Raw genomic sequence first — 19018 nt, forward strand, 5'->3', positions numbered from 1 at the left:
ATGACCACATAAAATGGACTTTACATACACTGTACCCTCAGAAGAATCTTGCTTTATTTCTTTCTCTAATAGGGGAGGACACTGAGGCTCGGAAAAGGTAAGAAACTTATCCCAGGTCACATGACTAGCAAATGATCCTTAAGATCCACAGTGGTTCTGACGTAGCTGTGTGTTTAATTGGTGTTAACCTCCTTAATTTATGCTCCGTTAAAAAAAAACCAAAACCATCAAAGGACAAGTGACACTTGATTTCTTAGGAATTATTCTGCTTTCCTTTGCTTCATTCTGCTAATATAGGCTTGGCCAAGAACTAAATTCTGAAAAACAGCTGCCTTGTAAATGAGATCTAACAAAATAAAATACTCCTCCTAAGTTCACTGCGAAAACAATACACCGCCTTTATAACTAAAAAATGCAGTCTGAGTATAACATTTAAAATGAATTAATATTGTTATGCATTTTTACTTTCAACTCTTTTTTTTTTAATTTTTTTTTTAACGTTTATTTATTTTTGAGACAGAGAGAGACAAAGCATGAACAGGGGAGGGGCAGAGAGAGAGGGAGACACAGAATCGGAAACAGGCTCCAGGCTCTGAGCTGTCAGCACAGAGCCCGACGCGGGGCTCGAACTCACGGACCATGAGATCACGACCTGAGCCGAAGTCGGACCTTAACCGACCAAGCCACCCAGGCGCCCCTCAACTCTTTTGAGTGACATAAAATGCTTCGTGTCCCAAGTACGCTGTTAAATGTTACGAACAATTATGCGAAGAGAAATGAACACAGTCAAGGTGGAATTATACTTTAAAAAGTTTAAGTTCTGGCCTGTCACTTAATACAGTTGTGAGTTAATTCTCCAAGTTTCCTGTAAAGAGGAGGTAGATTAACCTTAACATAAAACTGACAGGATATTAACAAAATGAGTCTAAATATTAAACGATATGTATGATACATTAGAAACTTCACATGCATCATCTCATTTCACCCTCTCCAAAACCCTCTAAAGTAGGATGTTTTGTTCTCATTTTCCAGAAAGGTAGCTCTAGCAACCTTGTCGAAGTAAGGGCACTGGGCCAGTCAGTGGCAGGACCTGAACACCCTAACTTACAAGGCGGACAAAAGGTCTGGGGCTCTGGCCAGTCCCGAAATCTACCCACACTTGTCACCCCTCAGCATACAGCCCAGTTCTAACGCTGCCTTCGGCCCAGACTCCTCCCAATTGACTTTTGAGGATGGAGTTCTGGACTCTAGTCTCTACCTTGGGTTGTGACACCAGTTAAGCCCTTTCTCCGCTCTGACCCCTACCCTGAGTCCTGACCAGGTGTGTGGCCCATAGGGGCAGGTGACCAGGTAAAGTGTGTTTGTCATGAGCTCAACCATCATCAATAGGTCCATTTCACACCTGTGGCCCTGACAAATCCAAGTCCCTGGACACCCTGTGAAACAACCCAAAAGGCCACTCACTGGGTCTTCGAAGACAACTTTTGCCTGAATTCTCCTTCCACTTTAAGGAGTTTCTTACTTATTAGATGGTATCCTGATCAGTCTTTACGTCACAGCCCCCAAATCCTTGAACTTAACTTGGAAGTCCTCAAAACATGCCTAAAATAGAAATCTTATCACTACATTATGGCTAATATGATTTTATTTGACACATGATATGAAAAATAATTCTTCTCTATAAATAAAGGCTAATTGGTTCCTGGGCAGGGCTTTAGCCATTGTGAGGGTCACCAATGTCCTTAAAGCAAATCACTTTTTGCTTCAATTAACCAGGGATTGTTTCTGTTGTTTCAAACAAACAAACAAACAAACACCCTAAAAGATATACCCTCTCTCTCATGCCGCATTTAGTAATCATCCGTATACTTCCCTAGGGGAGGATTGTTGTGTGTTCCCATTTGTTTTCCCCAAAGTGTCTCCAATTGTTGATAAATGTAGGAGAGAATGACTTGGGCCTGTTTTTTATTCTTTTCTTCTAGATTTTTCTTTTTCTTCTACTTTTTTTTTTTTTTTTGGTTTCTCTTTACATCCCCTGTGGTTCTTCCTCATTCAGGTTTTCTAACGGAAGGGAAGCCTCAGACCCCATCCAGAGTCTCCGCCAGTGGGGGAACTGGCAGGAGACTGGAGGAAGGGAGTGAGATCAAGGATTCCTCCTCCTCCTCTCTCTCTCTGTCTCTCTCAGAGAGACAGAGGCTGTCTCTCAAATGGAAGTCACTGCTCCTTTCAAGACAGCTGATGCTGCACGACCCTTTCCTTCCCGGTTTGGTGAGGCCCACCCCTCAAGCTGTCCCTTTAGGTGCTGGGGGGTACACAGCTCTGTCACTACCAAGTACCTCCCTGGACTTATATGGCTCCTTAGGCCCCACACATACATCCTTGAAAAATTCTCCTTTTATAAATAAACCCCCCTCAAAGGTTTCCATTTCCCGCAGGCCCTACCTCTCCTAACATCCACACAATGTAAGAGATCCTGCCCTGTGCAACGAAATCAGAATGGGAGCTTTACAAAGGTGGACTATTCTAACCAGCACTTCTGATGGCTTGCTCCCCCCCCGCCCCCCCCCCCGGACACCCTCCAGGAGGGCTTGATGCCTGTTGCTCAAACCAAGAGCACCAGCCTCACCAGGGAGCCTGTGAAGCATGCAGTCCCGGGCTCTGTCAGCATCTGCCCAGATGCATTTGTACACATTCAAGTTTGGGACGCACTGGTCTTAATTATCCGGAAGTCTAGGATTCTACCATACAGGGCACTCCCCGCATTTTCTATGGCCTCAGGGCTCAGTCCTGTGGCCAGATGACACCAGAAACCATGCAGGGGAAGCCTACACTAGCAGTGAGCCAAGACTGCACCGTGGGATGTCAGCTGCTAGAATTTGCCCTTCCGAGGTGTGGGGTGTGGAGGGAGAATGGGCGTTCAGAGAGATGGGGGAGAGGGGAAGGTGGATGTGGGGCTGGTCTCAGCTGTGGAAAGTGCCATGACATGACAGTGGACCAAGGGGGGGGGGGCGGGGAGCCACACACAGCAAAGTCACACCTGCTGGGGACAGCTGAGTCGTCTCTTCCGGTAGGTGAGGAATTTTCTCTGTCCTGATATGCTCATTACCAGTCTTTTTGACATAGATATATACAGTCTCCCCAGCCTTTATATACCCACCAGCCACTGACAGTGACCCACACATTATCTATATCTATATCTATATCTATATCTATATATCTAAATAGATACAGATATATAGATATATCTCCACCATATGTACCCGTATACTTATGCAGATTTTCCCATTTGATTTAAATCAGAAAAAAAAGTTTCCAAAAGACTCTTTTTTTTTCCTTTAATAATACCTTCTTCCCCCACCTAATTTCCTTGCATGTACTTTGTTTCCAAAATGGAAACTGCCTTTTATTTCCAAGTACAAAGGTATAAAACAACAATAAAAGATAAAGAGAATAAAAAATTATTCTTAATCATTCTTAATCCTACAAACCAGTGAAAGTACCGTGAAAGTTAAGGTGTATATCCTCCCAGAATTAAAACATATATATATATATATGTTGTTTTGCTGTATTTTTATAAAAACAGAACCATAGTAGGCATACTTTTTCATCACTTACTTTGTTCACTGAGCAATATATATTATGGACATATTTCCTTGCCAATAAATTGAAACTTACATCTACTTGGAAAGATTCTGCTATTAAAACATAAGGTTCCTAAAAGAGTATTTTGCCACATGCATGGCATTTTTCTGGCAGGTGATATTAAGAAGACCACACACCTCGGTGGTGGGGGTGAGCCGTACACAGGCGGGTCTAGAGTAAGCCGGTAGTTGGTAATGCAGCATGGAAACCTGCTGATAAACAGCTCCTGTGAGACAGGAAGGCTTTTTCTCTGGCTCTGATTCTGGGCAGGTTTTCGAGTCAAGTGGGGTGGTGCCCAGCGAGGCCTTTGGGGTCCACAGTTCCAGTTCTGTCCTGAACTGCACTCGGTTACTGTGGTCATTGACAAACAACTGGACCGAAGTTTCCAGTTCCTCCTTTGTAAAGTGAGACTGATCTAAGTGCCTCAGAAGGGGCTGCCGGGAGGAGCAGATGAGGTAACCCCTGCAAAGCATGTGACGGTGCCTAGCCATAGAAAATTCTTAACTATGGTGGCCATTCTCTCTGGAGTAAAGCAAAAAAAAAAAAAAAATCCTCAAAATCCCTTATACCACTTTTAGAAAGAAAATAGAAGGAAAGAGAGGGATGGGGGGAAGGGGGAGGAAAAGAGAAAGAGAGAAGATGCAGGACTGAAAGAATATACAGTCCACAATCCTGCAAAGATTCCTCCAGCAGGAACTTTTCAGACCACGCACCTCAATGGAAATGACTTCACCCTACAAACCACCAATCTGCAGGGCTGAGTGAGCGCTAGGGGCAACCTTTTCAGTGCGAACCCCGAGCCACTGGGGAGGCACTGAGAACACTGCCACAGGGACGTGCCCTCTTTCGCCATCCAGTGCGGCAGGAGGGTGAGGGTGAGAGGGAGCACTCCCATCTATCAGCTGTGTAGCCTGGGCAGGACGTTTGATCCTCGTGTGACTTGCTCTCTCCAGCCGTAAGATGGGGATAGCATCACTGTATTTCACGGGCTTACTGTGGCAGTCCCCTGAGTTAATACATGCAAAGGGCTTAGAAGGTTGCCCGACACATAGTAAGTGCTATATGACTGTGTTATTTTTGTTAAGGTATACTGGCATGAGTCATGGACTATGAGACCCCAAAGGGGGGGGGGGGGACGGTCACCAAACTGTAGAGAACCAGAATGATTTAAAAGTATCTCTGTCTTTCTAAAAGTCTCTCTGAAACACTGTGTACTTGGTCTTATCCACGTCCCATAGAAAGTACCGTTTAAATTCTGCTAGGGGTACCTGGGTGGCTCAGTCGGTTGAGCGACCGACTTCGGCTCAGGTCACGATCTCGCGGTCCGGGAGTTCGAGCCCCGCGTCGGGCTCTGGGCTGACGGCTCGGAGCCTGGAGCCTGCTTCAGATTCTGGGTCTCCCTCTCTCTCTCTGCCCCTCCCCCGCTCATGCTCTGTCTCTCTCTGTCTCAGAAATAAACATTAAAAAAATTATAAGTTCTACTAGAAATATCACATGTGATTAGCAACAGAGCTATTTTCCATTCTCATTAGGGGGATTCTGTGCGTGTGTGTGTGTGGGTGGGTGGGTGGGTGAGTGGGTACAATTCCAAATAATAATACATGCCGTTTATGAGGCCTTTAGATTTGCTAGGCTAGATAATTTATATACGTTAACTCTAAGTCACAAAGCAATCCTCTCGGGAAGATAAGACTATCTTCATTCTACAGATAGGAAAAGGCAAAGTTCAAGAACACAGAACTAGTAAGTAATGTGGCCCAGATGCTAAACTAGGTCAGCCAGACCCGTCCTTTGTCCTCCAGTCTGGCCTCCACCAAGCCATCTCTTCTGCCCAGGCTCCTTTCATTGGACCCCTTTGTAGTTATCAAGCTGTTGTAACAACCTCTGTCTCGTCTCTCTGTCTCTCTGTCTCTGTCTCTGTTGCTCTTTCTTCTCTCACCCATTTGTATGCAGTGAGGTGTCCACTGACTGGGACCGCGCTCTAACATTTTGTAAAGCTGAAGAAAATTTGCCCCTGGACCATTAGAAACCATTCTTACCAGAGTTGAATTTACATCCAGGGCAGACTCTTCCTCTCCCCTTTTTCCTAAGAATAGCCCACAACACAAATCTGAAGTCAATCCACACCAGTTGAGGACGGGCTGTGGGCACCAAAATGACCACAACGTGACCGCAGATGCCTTTGAGAAGTTAGTTAGAATGAGGTCATTCTAGCTAACGTGTCCATGCTGAGCGTCTGCCAGCCTGGGTTTGAAACACTTCACTTATATCATTTCTTAGGCTCTCCAAATGTATCCTGAGAGGTGGCAGTTATTAGTAATCTGAATTTATAGATGAGGAAGGTGAGAAACCAGGAGTTGAGTGACATACTCAAGGTCAGCCTGTAACAACAGGGTGGATGGCACGTTCAGGTTCAGGCTCAGGGTCTTTGGATGCCAATAGACAGAGAGATAGAGAGATAGAGAGACAGACCCTTTAGCTGAATTTTCCTCTGTACAATCAGGATAAGCAAGGGTGACCCTTATGCTGGCATAAAAAAATGTGCCAGGCCAATGACAGGAAGAACATAGCAGTATTTTAGTGGAAGGAGCCAGGTCTCCAGGCCCTCGGGGGCAGGGGTAGGGGAGGCAGGCAGGGAGGCAGCTCTACAAGGGGAAGGACGAGCCTGGGCTGGTCGGGCTCCCAGAGAGACGCCACACCTAGTGATAATAATGTGAGTTATGCTCTGTGCGGTATTTCCCGTCATGTATAAAGTAGATTTTTAAAATTATTTTTTAATGTGTATTTATTTTTGAGAGAGAGAGAGAGAGACAGAGCATGAACAGGGGACAGGCAGAGAGAGAAGGAGACACAGAATCCGAAGCAGGCTCCAGGACCTGGGCTGTCGGCAGAGAGCCCGATCTGGGGCTCAAATTCACTAAGAGATCATGACCTGAGCTGAAGTTGGCTGCTTCACTGACTGAGCCACCCAGGAGCCCCTGCCTGTCATGTTACACCATATATGGAAATACTCCTGGTCTCCGCTGTGCAGTGGGCCACGGAGGGTAGTGACTGTCCAGTTCTACTGAGCAACAAAGCAGCACATCCTGTCCCTTCTGGGTCACAGAGGCGGGCTCCCTAGAGAGCCGTGTCCAGAGCTTCCTTCTCCTGGGAGTTTCAAGATGATAAATCAGGCACAGTGGAGCAAATGCCTCGTTGAGAACTCCCAGAAAAAGCTAGGGAACAGCTTCAGGTCTCTTCATTTCTGGCAATCAAGCTGGTGAAGGTTTATCCTTTATCTGTAAACATAGGGATGTAAGGCCAGTACACGGGTTTTTGTTCGTTTGTTTTTTATGTGTTGTTAAATATATGCTTGAAAAAGAAGAAAAAAAGGAGGAAGAAGAGAGGAAGAAAGAGGAGGAGGCAGAGGAGGAAATGACAACAAGCAAACAGCATTTAGTAAGGCAGGACACGTGCATGCCCTGTGACTTAGCAATTCTATTCCTGAATGTTTACCCAACAGAAATGGGTACAGATGATCACCAAAGCCTGAAGTCTTAAAAGCAGCGAGCGCTATTTGTAATAGTCACCAAACTGGAAACTACCCAATGTACACCAACAGTAGAGAGGACAAAGAAATCGAGAATAGTCATCAAATAGAACATGATCCACCAATGAGAGTAAACAATTGATGACTTCACGCAACCGCATGAGTGAATCTCACAGACACAGCTGAAAAAGAAGTGAGATGCCAAAGTGTGTCAGCTCTATGAGTCCATCTAGACCAAGTTCAAGAACAGGTCAGGCAATCTATGCTGGGAGGCCAGGGTGCTGCTGATCCTTGTTGAGGGAAGTGGGGAAGGTTGGAAGAGGGCAGGAAGGGAATTTCTGGGTGCAGGTAAGATTCTGTCGTTTGCTCAGGTGATGGGTCAGTTGAAAAAAAGAAAAGAAAAAAGATGTCTGATCCCTTAACTAAGGACCAGAATGCCTGGGCAGGGCCATGGCCCTGTCACTGGCCCCACAGAGAGCAGAGCAAATTTTCATGCCCAGATTTGGAGGCAGGCATGTGAATGAGGAGTCCCTCTCCTGTGGGTGACCGCATAATGCCATGACAAGACAAAGTGGGAGAGGGAGACTGTCTGCATGCCACATGCAGGCTTATATAGGTCAGGGATGGGGCAGTGTGGGGACGGCAGAGAGACGGGGAGAGGACATTTTGTGGGCAACCATAACTCTGGGAGCATGTGGCTTAAAATCGTATCTGCCATGGAAGGGACCTTGCTGATCGTGGTGTGCAACTGGCTAACCTTCTATTCGGAGATCAAAAGCCACAGTCTACTGAAATAATCAATTTCTCTATTGACTATCTAAAGTCCTTGCGTAGTAGCCTCCTCATGGACTGAAGACCTTTCAACTCTTTGGCCTCCAAAAGCAAGCCTGAAGTGACTCACCGTTCCAAAAAACTTGGGCTTGGCTGGTGATAAGAGGGTTTCAAAAATATTAGTAATTGTTAATATCATCTTCTGGAACAAAGCACTTCCCAGTAAAGTGAGTAGGCTTTTCCTGAGTCTTTGACATACCACAGTGGCCTATAGAGTTTCTTATTAATGCTGCAGGCTCCTGGAAGAATAGCGTCACTCTTGTTAGCAGTGACCCTAATCAGACACTGAACAGGGCTGGAGACCATTGTCTTTGACAGCTTATCTGAGAATCAGCTGCGATGGTCGCAAAGAGGCCTCAACTCAGCATCAGACTCTATGCGGGGGATCCATGACCCTCATCACTCTTTAGCTTCTCTAAGCGTCTAGGGTACCTGCTTCTCTGCACGTAAAGAAAGACGATACACGCCTATCGAGAAAGTTCTGAGAAGAGTGCTTTCATATATGATGTAATTTGAATTTGGTGTAGAGGTGGTCGACCTGCTCATAAAACGAGAAAGATTGGACACATAACATATTTCCTCTTGATGCTGGAATTGATATGTGACTTGTTAGCCTTGCATTCATAGTTTGGGGTTAAACTTGCATTTAGCACACAATTATGAGCTTAAGGTATCAGGAAGGCTACCGCCCAGAATGAGCTAGGACTTGAAAAGGATACAAAACTCAATATTAGGAAAATACAAAGGGAAATTACAGGAGGGGTTTTGAGTTTTATTTGAGCAAGAAGAACAAGGAAGAAATCTGCCCACTGCCCGGGGCAAGTGAGGTAATGTTGATAGATTTCAGAGAGATCACAGAATAGCCCAAGTGTGGTGTTCTCTGCAGTGAAGGCTTTTCAGAGGGGGAAAGGCAGGTCAATGGAAGTCCAAGATTTGTGGGTAGTTTACAGAAGAGGTGAAGCGGATGGCATGTCACCAAGCAGAGGGGGTCAGGTTTCTCTGACTCGGGCAAATGAGGATGGGAACAGAGAGGAGGTTTCTTAACTACCTATCATGATCTTTGAGCAGTCAGAGAGAGCAAGGAAAGTATCCAGAAAAGAAAAAGAAGCACATATAACATACTGATTTGGTCTCAGGAAACTGTGGATCAGCAAGATGATGTTAGTACTAGGTAAAATCCTAGGGCGATGTATTAAAAGGATGGTCCGTGATGTAGTGATATGGTGATCCCTGGGAGACGTGCTGCTTTCTGGAGACAGCATCTGGTTCATTAGAACAAGTCCATCTGGACAGTGCTCATTTCCTTAATTGATGGGTTTACGAGAGAAATAGGAACAGTGAATACAGATTTTGGCATGGTTTTGACCAAGGGTCCCATGACATCCTTGCAGACAAAAGGGAAAGAGGTGTCCCTATTAATGGATTCATAGTTGTTTGCAGCGATATAGCGCTACCATGCTGGTTAATGCATCCTGGATGGAGGTCTCTAGTGGAAAGACTCAGCACCGACGCTCCCTCCTGCTCCACAGTTTTACAACTATCTTAAGGGGATTTATATGGTGCCCAGATCACATCTGTGAGTGTTGGAGAAAATCTACATTTGTGGTAGGGATATAAAGACAGAATATAGACTAGTCTGATAGAATTGGAACCCTAAAATGGTTTTAATAGACTGGAGTAAGGGAACCAATTTAATCTATCCAAATCTCAATTTTCTCACCTGTAAAATGGGGTTAGCAATAATCTCTTTCCCACAGGCCTGCAGTGAGAGTCAATCAAGATAATGGATTAAAACTGAGGAACAAAAAAACCTCAGGTGAGCAACAAACAGCAACAGCCTGTCCAGTAGCATTTGTATTTCCAAAGAGTGGATGACATTTTAATTAAGTTTGTTGAAATTCAATCCACTTTTTCTAAAACTTGGAATTAAGTTTCATATTCAAGTGTTGATCTTTATCAATTTGCACTCTTGTCAATTAAACATTTGTATGCGAAAAGCAGATATTAGCATTCTTATGCCTTTTGCAAAGTAAAATTATGGGCAGAAAAAAAAAAGACTATGGATTTAGTGCCATGTTTAGCACACGGTTACACTCAAATACTATTTCCGCTGTTATTACTAATAATACAGTGACAGGCAAGAAGTAAAAACAAAATTTCTGGACTTAGGTCCAAAAATCAACTCCATTGCTATAGAACCAGGAAGGTGTAAGTTAACAGAAACTTACCAGACGAATACATAAGCCTTTGTGTTAACCTTAAACCCGGTCTGAGCCCAGAGTGTATATAACTGTCACTAAAATCCCGTATATGACATAGGTTGTGTCAACAGAACGTTGGTGTCCAGAACCAGGAAAGCAGCTATTTTATCGGCCTGTCGCAGCTCTCCACACCAGAGGTGCTAAGTTCAGGGAAGGGGCACAGTCTTCTCAGCCCCTGATGAAATCAGAATCATTTGGGGAGAATGAAAAACTACCAATGTCTGGGTCCCAATCCAGGACTATGAAATCAAAATTCTGGGGATGGTGTTGAGAACTACCATGTTTAAATTAAATATTGACTTTTAGGAGCTTTTTCCTTACAGATCCATCTAGAATGGTGATGGGATCTGAAACTCAACTATCTGAAGAATGATTAAAGAAAGATCCAGGGTTTAATTAAGAGAGGTAGACAGGTGCCTTCAAACAACCAAAAGACTGTGATGTGGGAGGGTAAGAATTATTTTTCCTGTCTGCAGAGGGCAGAGCTTAGACCATTGTACGAGTTACGCAGAAATACATGTTTATTTAAAATAAGAAAATAAAATACATGTTTATTTAAAATTTTAAAAAGCATGTTTATTTAAAATTAAACGTTTTTATTTAAATAAGAAGAACATGTTTATTTAAAAAAATACATGTTTATTTAAAATATCCCAAACAATTACATTTGCTAGAAAATTAAATGAGTTACTTTGGGAAATGATTAAATTCCTGTGGGTGCTGGCATTCAATATTTTCATAACTGCTTTCCAGGGATGTTTTAGAAGGGGGTTATATACTTAACGGAGTCTATGTTTCTTTCTTTTTTAAAAAAGATATTTTTAATGTTTATTTATTTTTGAGAGAGAGAGAGAGAGAGAGAGAGAGCATGAGTGGGGAAGGGGCAGAGAAAGGGAGACAGAATCTGAAGCAGGCTCCAGGCTCTGAGCTGTCAGCACAGAGCCCCATGTGGGGCTAGAACACGCGAACCGTGAGATCGTGACCTGAGCCGAAGTCAGATGCTTAACCTACTGAGCCACCCAGGCGACCCAAGGAGTCTATGTTTCAATCAATTAATGAATTTATAATTGTCTTTAAAATTAGTATCCTTTTAGATGATGAAACTGACCGAATTCACTAAGTAGTCAGGGGTCAGACACTGGTATCTTTAAAAAGCTCACTTGGTGACTTGTCACCCCCTTGAACTCTTCTGGCCCCAGACTCCACCCTCCATCAAGGACTCCAGTGATAAGAGCACTGTAAGACTGGACAGGGGTTTGTGGGAAATGACCCGTTACCCTCCAATCATAGCGCATCTGTGAGAGACTTAATCGAGCCAGAGATTCAGATAACAATGAAATCCGGAATCCTGGCCTCTTTGGTAATTTTCTATTGCTCTTTCCTACTATTCTAATCTCTGAGGCAGATTGAATCCTGATAAAGGTACTTCATAGTAAAAGTCTTCACGATAGTACAAAAGATTTTTCATCTTCAGCCAATGACCCATTTATTTGTGAACAGTCAATACAACTGAATTCCAGTAAAATCAAGGATTTGGATAGTCCCTTGACGGTTATGACAATAGAGGATTAAATTTGTACGTCAGAGCTGACGGTCCTGGAACACCATCTGTTTAGTCCCCTCCTTGCTGTTGCTATTTTTAATGCGCTGTTCTTTCTGAATATGAATCACATTTCTGTGCCAATAAGTCTGCATTGCTGTAGGTAAATGATTATTAGTTCATCAAAAGGGATGAAAAGCACCTTGGCAAAGAAGAGAGGTTTATTTCATCCAGGTTATTCATTAGTGATCAGAGAACAAGAGCTATCATATTAATTCTGTGAAATTCCAACCCATCTCTTTGTTTCACCGCCAAAGATTACGAGGGAGAAAGTCTTTTCCTTTTAACCTTGAATCTCAGTCTCAAGACAATTTGTTTTTAAAAAAGGCTTTTTGGTCTTTAATTGACCCAGTAAATGGGGAAACTGTTTTAACCTGATGACTTCACATCTTTGTTTATGCGTGTGTTTTATTTCATCCAACATGACTTTCCAAATGATCGTCTGGTTTGACCAATGTAGTATACCATCAAAGGGTAGGAAGACATATCTTCATGGTTGAATTCAGTTAGATTGTCTGGAATCCACAATCAAAATGGATCAAAGTAGAATTCATAGACTTAGAACATTTCAGATGTTTAAAAAATATTTGTTGAAAGAGCACCTGGGTGGCTCAGTCGGTTAAGTGTCCGACTTCAGCTCAGGTCATGATCTCACAGTCAGTGGGTTCGAGCCCCGCATCAGGCTTTGTGCTGACAACTCAGAGCCTGGAGCCTGCTTCGGATTCTGTGTCTCCCTTTCTCTCTGCCCCCCCCCTCCCCCACTGGCACTCTGTCTCTGTCTCTTGAAAATAAATAAATGTTAAAAAAAATTAAAATAAATATCTGTCGAATTAGTAATCCCCATGATATTAACAACAACTAAAAAATTATTTTTATGCCACCATTGATTCATGTGATTCACTTTATGCTAGAGGAATTCTATAGCTTTGTGGCATGTGCTGTTAGTTACTTTCCCACTATCCCTTCTGTCACTTCTCAGTTGCTACCAGGACCCCAGCTTTGTTGAGGGCAGCAGTGTGCTCAGGAATATACACTGGGCACTAGTAGGAGGCATTGATACAGTCCTAAGCCAATGAGAAGAAAGCCTGACCTGCCGGATGTATTTGAGAAAGCTTTTCACTTTCTTATGGAGTGCTTTTAGAAGAAATAGGTCAAATTAAAGCATGATGTCAATGTTAGAAAAAAAAGTTTTGAATTTTGTTTTTGTGTTCCAGGATATTTTACAGTTGAAACACACAAACAGGTTGTTTAGCTGATGACGCTCTCTGTTAGATGGAGATCACCAGCTGTGCAAATTCCATGCTGGTTTCAGGGCTGAGCTGGAGCTCAGAGGTTTAAACAGTGTGAGCTGGTCACACCACGTGCAAAGGCCCCCCCCCCCCCCCCCCCCAGTCCCCTACCGGTCTTCCAGAGAAGTTCCAGGCTTCCCAGAGCCCAGGAGAGAGCAATCACATCAGGGCTTCCGGGCCCATCAGAGTCCAGGGGCCTCCTGAATAGCTACTAACCTGGCTCTCAAAGGCAGAATGCTCACTTCTAAAACAAAAAGGACCCCAGCTTTGTTAGAAGACTGATGGATGAAAGGTAAGAAAAGAATGAGCCCAGGTTCTGGGAAGTGTTCAAAACAATGTGGTTATCTGCTTTATTCTGGGCAAATCTAAATAGACCAAGCCTGTCCTCAGCCCTCCATCCTTCGGGGCTCTCTCATGTCCAAGTTAACATTTGCACTACTGCCCTCTGTTGGATAGAAACGGAACTTCACTCTGGTATCTTGTTTTTCTTGCAAGCCAACTTAAGTAGGTCAGAAAGATTTGAGCTGAGCTCTAAGCCCAGTCAGCTCCCAACCGCTTATTCAAAGCCAAAATTCTCAAGAAGCACATTCTTCCCCCCCCCCCCCGCCCAGAAACGGCAACTGGGAGCATTGATGGCTCCTGTGATTCTAAAACCAGTGCACCCTACTTTACAAACTGGATGGATGGTTATCAAAGGCTCTAAGGCAGTGATTTCCAAACTTTATTTTTCACTAGCTAAGCATATTATTCAGGCAAACTCTTGGATAAGCTGCTTAGTGTAAAGCCAGGGCTCATATCAGCCCCACAGCAGCCCCTGCAACGCCTCCACAGAACCAAAGCACTCAGCAGAGGCCAGTTTGAAAAAAAATCCAGGGGCGTCTGTGTGGCTCAGGTGCTTAGTTAAGCAGCCAACTTTTGATTTTGCCTCCAGTCATGATCTCAGGTCATGAGATCAAGCCCCAGGGTGGAATCTGTGGTGGGCAAGGAGCCTGCTTGAGATTCTCTTTTCTCTCCCTCTCCCCCTGCCTTTCGCCAATGCATGTGCTCACTCTCTCTCTCTCTCAAAAAAACAAAAAACAAAAAACAAAAAACAAAAAACAAAAAAACAAAAACAAAAACAAAAAACAAAAACAAAAAACCACTCTGAGAGATCTCATACTTGGAGAAAACCTAGAAGGAAGAATGCTTTGCAAATCACTTTCTCTGTTTAAAACTGCTTTTTAATGAATTGATTTCCAAAACACAAAGTACTTCCCCCGCTCCAAAAAAAAATTAAAGTATCGATTCTCATACTTCCTCGACAAAAATTCTGCCAAGTCTCTGAAGCTTAGTGAGCCAAAGTACGTCTGCAGGTAACGTTATGGTTATCAAAAGAAACGGGAACAATCTGGAATGTGCAGAAGTTAGAGGTCTTGTTCATACAAGATGGTCTCTGGGGCTATCTTCTAACATACCCACAAGCTGCTTGTTTGTGACTAATTTGATGCTATAGGGAGGCCCTTAGCTGTGACGCAGGATTAAAAATTCATTTTCTTGTTTCCTAATAACAGATCTATCTCCTGGGCTAGACTCACTATGGGCAAGAACTGAAATTTTAAGAAGCTAAAAAGAACTAACATGCAGTGAGAAATATGAATGCTCCCATGGAACATTCTCTACTATGGCAGACCTACGGGATGTCTTAGCTCATCAGCCCAAGACCAACAGGAACAGATCTGACATCTAAAAAAAAAAAAAATCACATTTCTCACAATGTAAAAGCATTGTAATGTGAGAGGCTGAACTCCAGAGGAACTACGAAACATCTCAGCCATTGAAGGCAGAGCTGAGTTATTACAGGATATGAGAAAAAGTGGAATTAAGGTGCACATTAAGTTCAGGGCTGTGAGGAAAGGCTCACCATCGAGTTTGGACTGTGATGTGGAACTGCAGCACTGTTTCTCTGGACACAACAAAGTTCAGATAGAGTGGAATATTGTGTCCAGACACCCCTCACATCTGGGTTGGAAATCGAGGCAGCTTCGCTGTATCAAAATGACTGAGATCCTCTAGGCAAAATGGACTGTTTCCTCCTTACTGATTAATTCCAACCACAATATTTCTGATACCTATGATATTAGAGAAGAATGCTTCTCAGTGAATAAGGAAGCAGTGGTCACTCCAACAAGAAGGTTGCATGACACTTTATAGCTGCGGCATGTCCTTGGGAGGAATGTTGTTTCCCATAAACTTTGCAGCTGGCTCTCTCATGTCTGTTAGCCCAACTTGATGAATGGCTGGCCATGTGTTTACTTTCTCAGTCCAAGCTAATTTGTACTTTCTCAGCAGGATAGCGGATGACTGACGATCTGAGTTAGCTGGGCAAGCACAGAAATAGACAACGAGAGCAAGATAGCTGGTGATTCCCATGTTTGAGAGCATCAGGCCAGGATAGGTCCCCTCGAGTTGGCCTTCGACCCTTACTCTTTTCCTTTCCTTCCATTGCTCCTAGGCCCTTCCTTATCTTTCCCTGGGGAGAAGGTGAAGGATGGCAAAGCTTTTATGTGACACGTTCTTCCTTTAGATGTGCTAATATTTTCAGTCAAACTTTTCTTCTTTCTGTTATGGTCCATACTGTCTTGTCTTCATAGTTTAATTCTGAGGGGGGTCATAGCTAGTTTCTGAATTATTGGGGGAGACACCTCACAGGTTGCCCTTGATGGGGTTCAGAACATGCTATCCCCCAAATATGGCACCTTGCCACACTGAATATCTTAGGCTGAAGGAATTTGAGAAAACAGCAGAAGCAGGAAGGTGACTCTGACCTCTCTCTACCCACCTTGTTCCTCTGAAAGCAGGAGATAAATCTCCTATGTGCAAGCTCCCACCACCAGGAGGAAGGGAGACATCCTTATCACCAAACACAGGGAATTGGGCTGAGAAAGCTGTATAAACAAACCTTGTTATTTCTTCTTCATTTTATGATCCCTAGCCCAAACCTCTTTGTCTTCTGGATCCTTCACAAATTTATTATTTCTTTGTCTATACGATATGAAAGTTTCCTGCTCTGGTCACTTCTTCAGGTTTTCATCCTCTTGTGAAGGTTTCTGTATACCTGCACAAATTCAGTAAAATCTGTATGTTTTTCTCTTGTTAATCTTTGTCGATTTAATTTTCATGCCCAGCCAGGGACCGTAAAAGGGTCGAGGGAAACGTTTATCTCGCCTACATCCTAAAATATACCTGAGAAATACACTTGAGAAACTATATTTGTTTAATGTGAATGAAATGGGCCAAATAATCTTTGGTAAAAAGATTATAATTTTGGTTGAAATTGTAATTTGACCTCAAGCAAACCAAAATAAAATCCTGAAAAAAACTTCTAAATGAAACTGAATATCCCATATTTATTTAGAAATATGGTAGCTTGTTTACTGTGGCTTAACTCTTTGCCAAACTAATTGGGGGAGAAAAGTGATTTTCAGCCCTGAGCCTATTTTATATTTAAAGGAAATGCTTATATGTACATATGTCCCTTTTTTAAAATGTATGAGAAAGTTAATAAATGACTCTTAATTAGCTTTTAAATCAAAGGTTTTCTTGATGGGACTTCTACATAATTTTCTGAATTTTCCAAATGAGGTGGATCTGAAATCCCCAGGGCAATTTCTGCCCATGGAAAAGTGGATAAGCCTGGACTTCCCGAGTGATGTCACAGTGAGACTTGAGCTTTGATAATCAGGAATTTCGAGACCACGCCAACATTTCAAGAGACTGTCCAAGAAAACAAATATGAGATTTCTGTGTGAGGTTCAGTTGAAATAATAGAGTGCTGTTTCCATTAAGTGCCTATAATTGCATATTCAAAACTCTTAAAATATCTTGCTATGCAATATCGAAATATCTTGAAGAGCACTCTTAAAAGACTGTCTAGTGGGGTGTCCACACTACAACAATTTTATGAGATGAAAACAAGTTGTAGAACAGTAGGGACAGCAATCCCAGTTTGACTGGGGAAAAAAATCGGAAAGGAAAGAAAAAGAAAAAAAAAAAAAAAAGAATGACCTGTGAGTGGTTGTGTGTGTGTAAAAAAAAAAAAAAAAAAAAAGTCAAAAATACCTGGGTATCTGGAAGGAAACCCAGAAAACTGTTAAATGTAGTTTCCTCCTGGAATACAGAGAGAAGGCAAGGGATTTTCATTTTTTATTTTACAGCCTTTTGTGTTGTTTTCATTTGTTATGATTAGCATTACTGCAATTGTCATTTAAAAACTCAATTAGAAAAAGGCTCATCAAATTCTGAAACCTCACATGTCTCATTTGACCCATAACTTATTTAGGCTCGGATATTGTTAACATTTAGCAGGAACAAGAATGTAAAGCATTTTTAATTTTGATGTCAATGGGCTGAGAAAGCTCCTCCTGATACATTAAGATGTAAAGGAACTATATCGAAGACTACAATCTTTAATATCAATATATGAAAGAAAATAGTAATATGTAATATGAGTACATATTCTCTGAAATTGTCAAAAGTCTAATCTATTTGTGAATTCATTCATTCATTCAATTAATGTTTAAGTACATTCTATGTATAAGGCTCTGAGCTAGATGTCAGGGCAACAAACATGAAAAAGTCGTGGTCGTTATTCGTGAAAAGCTTATGCTTTGTTGGCCTGGACCAGCATGCAGAAAATACTTGATACACCAAGAGGAGAGGTATAATAGAGATAAATCAAAGGGATACAGGACAAACCATGTGAACGAGGGATAGGGAAGCCTCCCAGGAGTTCACTCTAACTGGAACTTGAAGGATAGAAAGTTTTCCAGGCAGAGAACATGGACGAGGACACTCCAGGCAGAATACATAACATGAATGAAAAAATAGGGACACCAAAATGTCTAGCACAAAATGAAATGAACTTATTGAGGATATCGTATTAGTTTACAATGACCTCACTCGTTCTGGGAAATGCTCCCAGATGTACTGGGTTGGTCCCCTGGTAACCACGCTTATATTATATGACATCTTCCCCTGTCCTCACCTATTAGAATAGATACATACTCGCGGGGCATGGGTGGCTCAGTCGGTTATGCGTCCAACTTTGGCTCAGGTCATGATCTCATGGCTCATGGGTTTGAGCCCCTCGTTGGGCTCTGTGCTGACAGATCAGAGCCTAGAGCCTGCTTCAGATTCTGTGTCTCCCTCTTTCTCTGCCCCTCCCCAACCATGCTCTGTCTCTCTCTCTCTTTCTCAAAAATAAAATAAACATTAAAAAAAAAAGAACAGATACATACCTTCATACCAATAGCATTTTAAAGAAATACACGTATATAAAAGCTACAATCTTTATACAATTGAGTGTTGGCAAAAATTAGAGACAATTGTACTGGGTACTATTATGCATGTCAATACATTTAGTTGATGGACCAGCTATGTTTGGATGATCAATAAAATGACACATATATTAATAATTTAATACATGTTCGTTTCATAAAATATATTTTTCTTTCCTTCTATTTTATTCAAATTAATGATATGCTGTTATGATTCAGATTTTCACAAAATTTGTATTCTATCAGCAGTAATGCATGATATTTTTTGCATCATTATAGTTCTGTTTTAATTAGTTTCAGTTTGGCTCAACTTTACTCTCTGGAGGCATTAGCAACAGGAATTATTGACAAAATCTTAAAGCAATAGTCAGATTCAGAATAAATAATAAAAGTTACATATGATTTTTTAACTTGAAAAAAATTGCAATATAATTGCCATACATATGGTGTTTAATCATTGTAATGGAGCTACATGTAATAAATTACCATAATCAAAGAATCTAGTATAAACTATTGTTTATTATTAAAAAATTTTTATTATTATTTTTAGA

Source organism: Prionailurus viverrinus, chromosome B2 (genome assembly GCF_022837055.1).
Source record: "Prionailurus viverrinus isolate Anna chromosome B2, UM_Priviv_1.0, whole genome shotgun sequence".
NCBI classification, from domain to species: Eukaryota; Metazoa; Chordata; class Mammalia; order Carnivora; family Felidae; genus Prionailurus; species Prionailurus viverrinus.